Genomic DNA, 14,486 nt, shown 5'->3' on the forward strand with positions numbered 1-14,486 from the left:
TGGATTAATAGAATAATGAGACATCATCCCTTTAACATTATAAATTTGCCTAGGTAATTTTCTTAAAGAGTATATGTCTTAAAAGAATAATGAGACAACTTCCCTTTAATCATTAACAAGTACAAACATTTAATTAATAGTTGTAGTAGTTTTCTAAGATAAAAAAGTACTTCACATTTCAAAACGCACTAACGATCATGCCCTCGCATTTGCGAGGGCCCCCTGGCTAGTTTAAATAAAATAGTAAAATAACTTTTAAAATAATAACATTGTGGTTTTGGGAAGCCATTTTGATAATGGGTTTTAAGTAAAATAATTTGTGCAAAATAAATTCCCTAATTTGAGGACTTGTAGTACAAATCTCATCTCACGGGTTTTGAAAGCTTAATTCAAAGAAATGCTTTTTGATGAAAATAATATTTGGTAAAAATAGTTACTGGTCCTAAACACATGGCATGATCGTTAGGTAGGAGTTTTGGGCTAAGGAGGTAAGTCTGGAGAGAAACATGAATTATTGAGAATCAACAACAGGCATACAAGCAAGCAAGCAAACAACAGTCACTTCAAGCCTCACGAGCATTAACAAAAAATTTAATTGGTCCTAATTTTTGAAATAAGTAAATTTGTCAGGAAAGCTAAACGGCGTCCATTCGAACTTCTTGTCTTTCTTCAAGAGTTGGGTCATTGGTCGAGCGATGCGGGAGAATCCTTCTACGAACTTGCGGTAGTATCCCGCGAGTCCGAGGAAGCTTTTGACTTCCTTCACATCAATTGGTGACTCCTAGTTGGTTACCGTGGTTATCTTGGAAGGATCAACCGCCAATCCGTTTTCTCTCATGGTATGGACCAAGAATCCAACTTCGTGCAGCCACAGTTGGCATTTGCTAAACTTGGCATAAAGCTGGTGCTCTCGAAGCTTTTTCAGCACTAACCTCAAGTGTTGCTCATGATCTTCTTTGGATTTGGAGAAGATTAATATGTCATCAATGAAAATGACGAAAAACTTATCCAGGTACTCCATGAAGACCTTGTTCATGAGGTACATGAAGTATGTTGGGGCATTGGTCAACCCAAACGACATGACGGTGCACTCGTATAGACCATAACGGGTCACGAATGCAGTCTTCGGTATGTATTCGGGTCAGATCTTCAGTTGGTAATATCCAGATCAGAGATTGATCTTGGAAAATACCTTGGCTCCATTTAACTGGTCAAATAAGTTTTCAATCTTGGGGAGTGGGTACTTGTTCTTGATCGTGACTTCATTGAGAGAACGGTAATCGACGCAAAATCTGATAGTCCCATCCTTCTTAGACACGAACAGAACAGGTGATCCCCAAGGTGATGCACTCGAACGGATGAACCCTTTCCTAAGTTGCTCAGCTAGCTGCTTCTTCAACTCTGCTAACTCTTCGGATCCCATCCTAAGGCTTCTTATAGATAGGCCTTCACCCGGGCATGAGCTCAATGATGAACTCGACGTCTCAGTCAAGAGGCATCCCTGGCAGTTCATCAGGAAAGACGTCCAGGTATTCACAGACTATCGGCACTCGGTCGAGTTCTTTTCTCGATAGGTAATTAACGTGCGGGACTTGAGCGGATGTAGGCTCAGGGACATACTTGACTTTGACCCCTTGGTCCCTTGTCATGGTAATAGCTCTGTTGGCACAGTACAAGATGCTCTAGTGCTTCGCCAACCAATCCATCCCAAGGATCACTTCTAAGCCTTGCGACTTAATGATGATGAGATCTGCTGAGAAGCTTATCCCATTAATATTGATCCGGACTCCTCTACATCCTAGGTTGGTCCTTAGCACTGCTCTTCGGGTATGCACTGCCATTTGCCCATTAAGTAGGGTAGGCTTCAAACCACATTTTCCGCAAACTTCTGAGTAACAAAAGAATGTGAAGCTCCACAATCAAACAATACTGTTGCTGGGAGGAGTTGAAGAGGAACGTACCCAGAATGCAGTCCGTGTCTTTCTGTGCTTATTCTGTGGAGATGTTATTAATACGCCCCCTGTTGTGGTACTGCTGATTGCGGGGAGCTTGGTTTCTTCCTGGCGCTCCTTGACCTTGATTTGGTGCATCGGGGCACGGTGCATCGGGCTTCTTGTTGGGGCACTGTCTGGAATAGTGCCCAGACTGTCCACATCCAAAGAAGGTAACCTGTCCCGGGATGTTCGTCTTGACTCGACTGTTATTTGGCGGGTTGATTGCTGGCTTGGTGTTGACTTCCTGCTGGGGCTGGTAGTTCTGACGGAACATTGGTGCCTTGTACTGCTGTTGCTGATAGTTGGGTCTTGCTAGGGCTGACTGCCATGGGCGTGGCTTCGGGTTACTGGGTCCTCCACTACCCATCAGCTTGCGCTTACGGGCGTGGTCCATTGCACGACGCTTATCCTCCAACATCAGGGCCTTGTTAACCAGATCGCAGAAGGTACGGCATTGACAAACAACCAGTTGATACTGGAGTGACTGCTACAGTCCTTCCATAAAGCGTTCGACCTTTGCGGCCTCAGTGTTAACATCTTGTGGTGCATATCTCGACAGGAGTTTAAACTTCAGCTGATACTCGTTGGCGGTTCCACTGCCTTGCCTCAAGGCTCGGAATTCCCGCTTCTTAATGGTCATCATTCCAGGGGGAATGTGAGCAGCGCGGAATCCTTCCTTGAATATTTCCCAAGTGATAGCTTGCCCTTCTCGCATGATCTGGAATCGGTCCCACCAAGCCCAGGCCGTGCCTCTGAGACAGCGAGAAGCATAAAGGACTTTTTCGTGATCATCGGTGCACTTGACCAGCATAAGGAGGTCTTCGATAGTGAAGATCCAGTCATCGGTATCCAATGGTTCAGTTGTCTCCGTGAATATAGGAGGCGAAGTCCGCATAAACTCAGACAGAGTACAACGACCGTTGCGATTTCCGTTTTGCGGCAGATTGTTCACCGAGACTTGAGCCAGCTGTTGGATGGCGGCATTGCTGGCTTGACGTTCCTCCTCGAGAGCTTGGAGGAACTGAGCCACAGTCAGGCTCTCCGGAGGAGGCGGTGGCGGAGGAATATCGCCTTGTTGCTGCTCTAGGTGTTCTCCATCTTGAGCGTTTCCACTGGATCCCTGTTGCTGGCCAGAGGTGGCAGAGCTGGGGCTGTCGAAGGTGCTAGTGCGGGTTGAAATCACCATCCCATCAGGGGAGTAGATAGGTGAATATGTTGAATTGGCCGGGAATCATACGGGATGATGTTCCTAGATAAGGGGGTTTGGTATTGTGCTAGTGTGCAAATTTAAACAAAGGTTTTTGGGAAATCTAATGCATTGAATTACGACAAGTGATGTAGTCGCTTACAGGCTGCCTAAGGCAGAAATGCGGCTTGCATCATACATGAACACACTACACTCATGATTCTCGCGATCCAATACATGGACTCAACTACGCACGGGGGAGACTCCGAATTTCCTAAGACGTTCCTCTAAGCGACGGACTGCTCGGTCTCATATGCAGGCTCTACAGGATCTTCATCTTCATCCTCATTGGTACTTTCCTACTTCAGAGGTGTGGGAGAGGGGAGCGGTCTACCACGACGTCTCTTTGTTGGTGAAGCAGTGAGGAGCTCAATATATTCTTCCGTAGTCAGACGGCGACTCTGAATAGGTGTGGCCTGGAGCGGTGGTATTCCTCCTCGGAAGGTAATGGCTGACTGCCCTCCCGGTGCTCCTTCCTTCTTGATCTTGCGGGTCTTCATCTTTTACAGGCGAAGTAGGTCCTTGACTTGGTGCAGCTCTTGGCGAAGTGTCGCTGACTCCTTGATCAGAAGGTGAGTCAAGGTGTCGGCGGAGAGGCTGAAGTAGGACTGAAACCTGAGTGGCATTCCATGCTCTGAGGATGGGTTAAGCGTCCAACTCCCGTAAATCCCGTCCTTAATAAAAGGCAGGTAACGAGTAGCCGGCTCATTAGCCATCTCGGGAAGGAGGTCGCGGGGACGCACGAGCGCCTCTCGTCCGGATGTCTCCACTGCCAACATCAGATTCTCCATGTGTGGTCCTTCAAAGAACCAACTAGTTGGGGAGTCGTTAGCCTTCACTATCACGTCCACGTTATATTCTTTCGTATCGGTGTTGACCCAGTGCTCATGGTAGAGAAAAATGGGCATGCGGCGTACTTGACACTTCTCGAGGCTATCTCCCAAAAGTAGGGGAAAGCCTATCTCTAGAAGCATTTCAAGTATGGCGGCCATCTACAAGGTTGTAGGAGAGGGTTAGAAATTTTTGTGGGTGTAGAAATTCTCACATGTAAGGGCTGAGTGCACTACTCGTCTCAGCTATGGGGACCCCGACTTACGAGACGAGAGCGCCGAATGAAGGTACTCAGTGATCCCAGAGATCAATGCTCACCGAACACACAGATGTTGAATATTAAGAGTCGTACATCCATCATACTGAAATAATACAACACATGACCAGTAAGGTCAAGTTCACATGGGTAGGGCCTATAAGGCCGAAACACACTGATACATCTAATAGAGGAAATCTTGGGGCTAAGCGGGTGCCCATGCCATCAGCCTACACCAATAGGCATTCTGAATGGGAAGCGTCCTAGTTCGCAGGTCCGTCACTGATGACGTACTCTTGTCCAAACTACGGTCCTTCCATGTCTGGTCAATAACATAACCAGTGGCAAGCCAATGAGTACTTTTAATGTACTCACAAACAACCCATGATATGGATAATGCATTTGGTAGGATAACAACTAATATGCAATTTTGGTGGATAGCAACTTATCAAGGGTTGAACACTCCGGGTGGACCCGATATGCCAAGTCACCAAACTCGGTCATATCAACTCTTTCTTAGATAACACCATTAAACACACACACTTGGTTTATGCGGAAATGACTGGACGTAGTTTAAGCAAGATTACCCAACTGTCCTTGACCGTGGACATAGCTATTCGAATAGTTTTACACTTTGCAGAGGTTGTACGATGTACCCATGAGATCCGGGAAACTTCTGTGTCATCCACGACTCGCGGTATATAACATACCCGAGGTAAGTACCAGATCAATGTCTTTCCCCTGACGATACTAGGGAAAGAGATCCACTCAGTTCGTACCCTACCCACATGATGTACGTCTTACGAGCACCGACTCTGGACAGTATCATCCATGCGGGGACCAACTGTGTGTCGGAACACGTAAAAAACGACATAGTCACCCTACCTGGCACGATCCCGTCACGAGAGTGACCACACATCACTCCCGCCACTAGTAATGTGACTCTTTGCTAGGACCGACCATAGTAATCAACAAAGCCCCGTCCCATAAAACGGGTAATGTGGTCGCACATGTAAGGTTGGGTCGGTCGACACATCATAAATCTATTCCCATTTCCGAAACCACTCACGCCAAAATATACCTGGTGCACCACTTCTTCACAAATGGCCACCTAACTCATCATCACCCTCGGGCATTAGTGGCACCCGACGGGGTTTTCATAAATCTTTGATATTTACCATCATCATGTTCATGTTTCTATTATGCTTAGCTCTACTTGTCAACATGATATTAGCATGACCCTCATAGGTGGTAGGATCATGATCAAAATGCAAGTGCTCCGGAGGAGCCATCGGTAACATCACATCGATGATTTACCGAATATTCATGATAATATGCAATAGAAATAATTGATCTACTAGCATGCAGTATAACATTTGCTCATACATGGTTAAAGGGTTGTTTGCCCTGATCAACTTGTTATACGGGGTCCTTGGGATCTTCAAGTCCAACTCCTTCGTCGAACGTGGTTTCTATCGTCGTAATAAATACAGAAGTAATAAATAGCTCACTCAAAAACAGATCACAAACTCACTTTAAAAATGTTTCCCTATTCTGATAAATCTATATTATCATTTTCAAAATATTTGTCTCTAGTTTTGGTGAAAGGGTTATTTTCAAAATCATCTTAACAGAAGCAAAAAAATTCCAAATAGCCTTCTTAATTATTATTAAACAAAAATGTTGTCTTAAATATTTGCACAAAGGCTCTTTATAATTCTACTCAGTTTTAGAAGAATTATGGTGGAAAAATAATAAAAATATATTGGATAACAATTTCTATAAAAATCCTTTAAAACTGGATTAAACATAAAAAGAAAAAGAGGCTAAGGCTCAGGCATGGCTTGGCTCGGCCCAGCTAGCCAGTCAGCCAGCCCAGGCGCGCGCGCGGCCAGATTCAAACCTGACGTTCGGGCCCGTGCGGTCAGCGATAGAGAGGAGAGAGGGGGAGAGAAGAGCCACCGACAGGTGTGCCCCACCTGTCGATTGTCATCTTCCACCTCTAGACAAAGGGGATGGGAGGCACGCCGGTGACGCCACGAGTGCCCTCGAGCCCAATGGACGATAGAAATGGAACCACCTCACCGTCGCCTACGTGTTGGTGGTCGAGGTGTCGATGGGGAGGCCCTGGTTCACCGGCGATAAGGTGGCTGCGGCGGAGCCGATTCGAGAGGTTGATGAACTAGGTGCTACGGGCGTGTGTTAGCTCGGGGAGGTGATGGGGAAGCTCCCTAAGGCTGCTAGGGTCATGGAGAAGGAGAGAGGAGCATCGGAGCTGGCTTGTAGCCCGAGATCGATGGAGCTCTGAAGCGGCAGGGCCTCGGTCGATCTCGAGCACAGGATCTCATTGTGGCCCCCGTGGAGGTCCCCTGACCTAGATCTTGCGCCTATGAATTCCCAAATATTCCCAAAAAAATCAGGGGAGCATCCTAAGATCCGATTTCGGGCACGTCCTGGTGCCCTGCCGGAAGGGGGATTTGGACACGGAAGTCTTCTCCATCAACAACATGACCTCTCCGATGATGCGTGAGTAGTTCACCATAGACCTACGGGTCCATAGCTAGTAACTAGATGGCTTATTCACTCTCTTGGATCTTGAATACAAAGTTCTCCATGATCTTCATGGAGATCTGTCCGATGTAATCTTCTTTTGCGATGTGTTTGTCGAGATCCAATGAATTGTGGAGTTATGATCAGATTATCTATGAATCTTATTTGAGGTTCTTCTTATCTCTCTTATGCATGATTTCATATCCTTGTAATTCTCTTCGAGTTGTGGGTTTTGTTTGGCCAACTAGATCTATGATTCTTACAATGGGAGAAGTGCTTGGTTTTGGGTTCATACCGTGCGGTGACCTCAACCAATGACAGTAGGGGTAGCGAGGCACGTATCGTGTTGTTGCCATCAAGGGTAAAAAGATGGGGTTTTCATCATTGGTTTGAGATTATCCCTCTACATCATGTCGTCCTGCTTAAAGCGTTACTCTGTTCGTCATGAACTCAATACACTAGATGCATGCTGGATAGCGGTCGATGTGTGGAGTAATAGTAGTAGATGCAGAAAGTATCGGTCTACTTGTCTCGGACATGATGCCTATATGCTAGATCATTGCCTTAGATATCGTCATGACTTTGCGCGGTTCTATCAATTGCTCGACAGTAATTTGTTCACCCACCGTGATATTTGCTATTTTGAGAGAAGCCTCTAGTGAACACTATGGCCCCCAGGGTCTACTCCACACCATATTTTCAGCCTTACACTTTTCACTTTGTTGCACTTTCCGCCTTCAGATCTCACTTTTGCAAAAAATCTTGAAGGGATTGACAACCCCTTTGAAGCGTTGGGTACAAGCTCGTTTGTTTTTGCGCAGGTACTTTGGACTTGACAAGGCCCTCCTTCTGGATTGATACCTTGGTTCTTAAACTGAGGGAAATACTTTCTGCTCCTGTGCTGCATCACCCTTTCCTCTTCAAGGGAAAAACCAACGCAAATCAGAGAAGTAACAAGAAGAATTCCTAAGTGCCAGGGAAGGACTTTTGTTGCCGCGGCAGAAGAATTTCTGGCGCCGTTGCCGGGGAGGAAGATCAAGTGAAGAACTCATCCAAGTAAGTGTCACAAACTCATCTCTTGCATTTACTTTGTTTGCCAGTTGCCTCTCGTTTTCCTCTCCCCCACTTCACCAATTTTCCTTTTTGTTCGCCTTTTTGTTCGCCCTTTTTCTCTCCCGCTTCTTGTTTGCTCGTTTGCTTGCCTTCTAACGACCGAATGGCCCCACTAAGGGATTTTGATGCTCGCTTTGTGAAGTTAGAAGAGATTCAAACTAGTGTTAAATGCTTCATGTCTACACAGTTTGAATATAATAGTTACTTCCGCATAGATATCAAGGAGCAAAATTATTGTCTAGCTTTTATGAGTAGAGAAGTTGATGATATGGCCAAAGAATTCCTTTCGCTGAATTCCTAGTTTGCTCGTCTTGAAAAGCTAGTGGGCCAGATTTCTGATAAGAAAGCTACTTTAGTCAATAAAATGTCTGCTAAACCCGAAACTTGTGATGAGAATCACGAAGATCTTAAAGTGCTTGGTGTGACGCCCAATGATTCGGAGTCCATCTATCTTGATGCTAAAAGTGTTAAAAGTGGAGTAGAAGACGTTAAAACTTTGAGTAGTAATGAAATTACTACCGTGGATTTCAAGGAATTCAATTATGATAGTTTCTCCTTGATTGAATGCACTTCTTTGATGCAATCCATGTTAAACTCTTCGCATGCTTATAGCCAAAACAAAGCCTTTACCGGTCATATCATCGAAGCTATGATAAAAGCTCTTGAAGAGAAACTTGAATTGGAAGTCTCTATCCCTAGAAAGCTTCATGATGAGTGGGAACCTACTGATGACCCACAAGTATAGGGGATCAATTGTAGTCCTTTCGATAAGTAAGAGTGTCGAACCCAACGAGGAGCAGAAGGCTCTGATAAATGGATTTCAGCAAGGTAATAACTGCAAGCACTGAAAGTAGCGGTAACAAGTGATTGTGTAGCGAGGTGAAACGTAGCAAGCAAAGAGTAACAAGTAACAAGTAGTAGCAACGGTGCAGCAAGTGGCCCAATACCTTTTGTAGCAAGGGACAAGCCTGAACAAAGTCTTATAGGAGGAAAAACGCTCCCGAGGACACACGAGAATTTCTTTCATGCTAGTTTTATCATGTTCATATGATTCGCGTTCGTTACTTTGATAGTATGATATGTGGGTGGACGGGCGCTTGGGTACTGCCCTTACTTGGACAAGCATCCCACTTATGATTAACCTCTCTCGCAAGCATCCGCAACTACAAAAGAAGAATTAAGGCAAAGTCTAACCATAGCATTAAACTAGTGAATCCAAATCAGCCCCTCATGAAACAACGCATACACTGGGGTTTAAGGTTCTGTCACTCCAGCAACCCATCATCTACTTACTACTTCCCAATGCCTTCCTCTAGGCCCAAATATGGTGAAGTGTTATGTAGTCGACGTTCACATAACACCACTAGAGGAAAAGACAACATACAACATATCAAAATATCGAACGAATATCAAATTCACATGACTATTATTAACATGACTTGTCCCATGTCCTCAGGAACAAAAGTAACTACTCACAAAACATAATCATAATCATGATCAGAGGTGTAATGAATAGCATCAAGGATCTGAACATAAACTCTTCCACCAAGTAATCCAACTAGCATCAACTACAAAGAGTAATCAACACTACTAGCAACCTTAGAAGGACCAATCGGAGTCGCGAGACGAAGATTGGTTACAAGAGATGAACTAGGGATTGGAGAGGAGATGGTGTTGATGAAGATGTTGATGAAGATGCCTCCCTTCCGACGAGAGGAGTGTTGGTGATGACGATGGCCACGATTTCCCCCTCCGGGAGGGAAGTTTCCCCGGTAGGATCGTCCTGCCGGAGCTCTAGATTGGATCTGCTCAAGTTCCACCTCGTGGCGGCGGCGAAACCACGAAAAACTCACGATTGATATTTTCTGGACCAAAACCCTTCATATAGGAAAAGGGGGGAGCTAGTGGGACGTCAGGCAGCCCACAAGCTTGCCGTGCGCCACTAGGGGGGGTGGTGGAGGAATGGGGGCTTGTGGCGCCCTGGTGGCCCCCCTCCGGTAGTTCTTTCGCCCAGTATTTTTTATATAATCCAGAAAAAATCCACGTAACTTTTCATGGCAATTTGGAGATGTGCATAATAGTGTACTAGGATTTGCTCCTTTTCTAGTCCAGAATTCCAGCTGCCTGAATTCTCCCTCTTCAAATAAACCTTGCAAAATAAGAGAGAAAAGGCATAAATATGGTACCACAAGTAATATAACAGCCAAAAAAGCAATAAATATCAACATGAAAGCATGATGCAAAATGGACGTATCACCTACCATCAAAATCAAAATCAAAAACTATGAGTGCAATGCTTTGTGTGATTTGGGTGCTAGTGTTTCTGCGATTCCAAAGTGTTTATGTGATATTCTGGGTTTTAATGAGATTGAAGAGTGTTCTCTTAATTTGTATCTTGCTGATTCTACTATCCAGAAACCCATGGGAAGGATCAATTATGTTCTTATTATTGCAAATAGGAACTATGTACCCGTGGATTTCATTGTGCTTGACATTGATTGCAATCCTACATGCCCTATTATTCTTGGTAGACCTTTCCTAAGGACTATCGGTGTTATCATCGATATGAAGGAAGGGAATATTAGATTTCAATTTCCTTTAAGGAAGGGCATCGAACACTTTCCTAGAAATAAAATAAGATTGCCTTATGAATCCATGATGAGGGCTACTTATGCTTTGAGCACCAGAGATGACGATACGTGATTCTGTCGCTACTATGCTTAGCTAAGGGCGTTAAACAATAGCGCTTGTTTGGAGGCAACCCAATGAATTTATCTTTTTTCTTTCTTTTTTGTTGAGTCCACATTTTCACAATTCTGTTGTGATTGTGTTTTCTTTTGTGTTTCTTTTTGTGTTTGAGCCAAGCAAAACCTTTATGAGTGGTCTTGGTAATGGTTGTTTGATCTTGCTGGAAAAAGACAAATACTTTTCGCTCACGAGATGATTTTTCATTTTTATTCAGAAAGAGCTTTTGAGTTGATTCTTTTTTCTGCTGATTGATATACTTTTTCCACAGACCTTCGTAATTGTCCATATTTTCTCAGGTACCAGAAGTATACGAAGTATACAGATTGCTACAGACTGGTCTATTTTTGACATATTCTGTTTTTGTTGAGTTGGTTGCTTGTTTTGATGAAACTATGGTTAGTATCGGGGGGTACTAGCCATGGAAAAGTGAGAATACAGTAGCTCATCATCAATATAGATGGAATTCAAGTTTTCTACAATACGAGAAGAAGTGGTAGTTTATTTTCTTGTACTAGTGTTATCACAAGTTTCTGTTTAAGTTTTGTGTTGTGAAGTTTTCAAGTTTTGGGTGACGTTCTCATGGACAAAGAGATAAGGAGTGGAAAGAGCTCAAGCTTGGGGATTTCCAAGCCCCCCCCCCCAAGCCAAATTCAAGGACACCAAAAAGCCTAAGCTTGGGGATGCCCCGGGAAGGCATCCCCTCTTTCGTCTTCAATCCATCGATAACATTACTTGGAGCTATATTTTTATTCACCACATGATATGTGTTTTGCTTTGAGCGTCTTGTATCATAGGAGTCTTTTATTTTTGTTGTGTCACAATCATCCTTGCTGCACACCTTTTTGAGAGAGAGAGAGACATGCACTCATCGTGATTTTGCTAGAATGCTCATAGTGCTTCACTTATATCTTTTGAGCTAGATACTTTTGCTCATAGCGCTTCACTTATATATTTTGAGCTAGATACTTTTGCTCTAGTGCTTCACTTATATATTTTGAGCTATATACTTTTGCTCCAGTGCTTCACTTATATCTTATGACCAAGATACTTTTTCTCTTGTGCTTCTCTTATATCTTTAGAGCACGACGGTGCGTGATTTGGTAGTTGGCTTATGCTATGAAAGTAGTCCCATGTGCTAGGTACCCAAAGAGGATGCAAAAACCTCCATATTCATGTGCATTGAGTAGAAACAGAAGTTTCGATTCCTCTCAATTAGTTTTGAGACACGGATTCGGTAATATTGAGATTTATGTTATTAGGGTGTTGTGAATCTAGAAATACTTGTGTTGAAGTTAGTGATTCGAGTAGCATGCACGCATGGTGAACCGCTATGTTAGGAAGTCGGAGCATAATTGATCTATTGATTTTCATCCTTCGTGTTGAGGTGGGGATCGCGTGATGGTTTACACCTACCAACCCTTCCCCTCGGAGTATGCGCTTAGCACTTTGTTTCGATTACTAATAAAAACTTTCGCAACAAGTATGTGAGTTCTTTATGACTAATGTTGAGTCCATGGTATAGATGCACTTTCACCTTCCACCATTGCTAGCCTCTCTAGCGCGGCGCAACTCTCGCCGGTGCACAAACCCACCAAATTCCTTCCTCAAAACAGCCACCATACCTACCTACTATGGCATTTTAATAGCCATTCCGAGATATATTGCCATGCAACTACCACCGTTCCATCTAATGACTTGTGCCATCACTATCTTATTGCCATTGCGTGATCATACTAGATCGTTGCACATCCCGGTACACTGCCGGAGGCATTTCCTATGGAGTCATCATCATTGTGATTTTTGAGTTTTGAGTAACTAAAAGTGTGATGATCATCATTATTAGAGCATTGTCCCATGTGAGGAAAAAAAGAGGCCGAAGATCCCAAAAACAAAAAAAAGAGAGAAAAGAAAAAAAGAGGCCTAAGAGCCCAAATAAAAAAGGGGGAAATGAGAGAAAAAGAGAGAAGGCACAATCCTACTATCTTTTTCCACACTTGTGCTTCATAATAGCACCATGTTCTTCATGATTCAGAGCTTCTTGCTTTTTCACTACCATATGCTAGTGGGAATCTTATAACTTGGCTTGTATATTCCAATGATGGCCTTCCTCAAAATTGACCTAGGTCTTCGTGAGCAAGCAAGTTGGATGCACACCCACTAGTTTTGCCTTGAGCTTTCACATACTTATAGCTCTAGTGCATCTCTTGTATGGCAATTCCTACTCATTCACGTTGATATCTATTAATGGGCATCTCCATAGCCTATTGATACGCCGAGTCAATGTGACCATCTCCTCCATTTTATTTCACAACCACCACCACACTCTATTCCACCTATAGTGCTATATCCATGGCTCGCGCTCATGTATTGCGTGATAGTTATAAAAAGTTTGAGAAAGTAAGAGTGGGAAAAACAATTACTTGGCCAATTCCGGGGTTGTGCATGATTTACATTAGTTGTGTGAGGATGATGGAGCATAGCCAGACTATATGATTTTGTAGGGATAACTTTCTTTGGCCTTGTTATTTTGAAAGTTCATGATTACTTTGCTAGTTTGCTTGAAGTATTACTGTTTTCATGTCAATACCCAACTATTGTTTCGAACCGTACGGATCTGAATATTCATGCCACGTGAAAAAAGTTGCAAAGGACAACTGTGCTAGGTAGCATTCCACATCAAAAATTCGTTCTTTATTACTTCCCTACTCGAGGACGAGCAGGAGTTAAGCTTGGGGATGCTTGATACGTCTCAAACGTATCTATAATTTTTGATGTTTTCATGCTATTATCTTGTGAAACTTGGGATGTTTTGCATGCCTTTTATATATTTTCTGGGACTAACTTATTAACTCAGTGCCAAGTGCCAGTTCCTGTTTTTTCCATGTTTTTACCCCTTTCAGAGGAGATTTTGAAACGGAGTCCAAACGGAAGAAAATCCCCGAAAAGATTTTTTCTGGAACGGAAGAAGATCCGAGAGCTTGGGGGCCAAGCCAGAAGAGCCCCAGGGGCCCCACAAGCCCCCACCCCGCGGATAGGGGGGCGCACCACGCAGGCTTGTGGGCCCCCTGGAGGTCCCCTCACCTAGATCTTGTGCCTAGAAATTCCCAAATATTCCCAAACAAATCAGGGGAGCATCGGAATCACTTTTCCGCCACCACAAGCTTCTGTCTCCGCAAGATCCCATCTGGGGCACGTCCTGGTGGTCTGCCGGAGGGGGGATTTGGACACGGAAGGCTTCTCCATCAACACAATGACCTCTCCGATGATGCGTGCGTAGTTTACCATAGACCTACGGGTCCATAGCTAGTAACTAGATGGTTCTTCTCTCTCTTGGATCTTCAATACAAAGTTCTCCATGATCTTCATGCAGATCTATCCGATGTAATCTTCTTTGCGGTGTGTTTGTTGAGATCCCATGAATTGTGGATTTATGATCCGATTATCTATGAATCTTATTTGAATTTCTTCTATTCTCTCTTATGCATGATTTCATATCCTTGTAATTCTCTTCGAGTTGTGGGTTTTGTTCGGCCAACTAGATGTATGATTCTTGCAACGGGAGAAGTGCTTGATTTTGGGTTCATACCGTGCGGTGACCTCACCCAGTGACAGAAGGGGTAGCGAGGCACGTATCGTGCTATTGCCATTAAGGGTAAAAAGATGGGGTTTTCATCATTGGTTTGAGATTATCCCTCTACATCATGTCATCTTGCTTAAAGCGTTACTCTATTCGTCATGAACTCAATAC

This window comes from Hordeum vulgare, chromosome 5H (genome assembly GCF_904849725.1).
Source record: "Hordeum vulgare subsp. vulgare chromosome 5H, MorexV3_pseudomolecules_assembly, whole genome shotgun sequence".
Lineage (NCBI taxonomy): Eukaryota > Viridiplantae > Streptophyta > Magnoliopsida > Poales > Poaceae > Hordeum > Hordeum vulgare.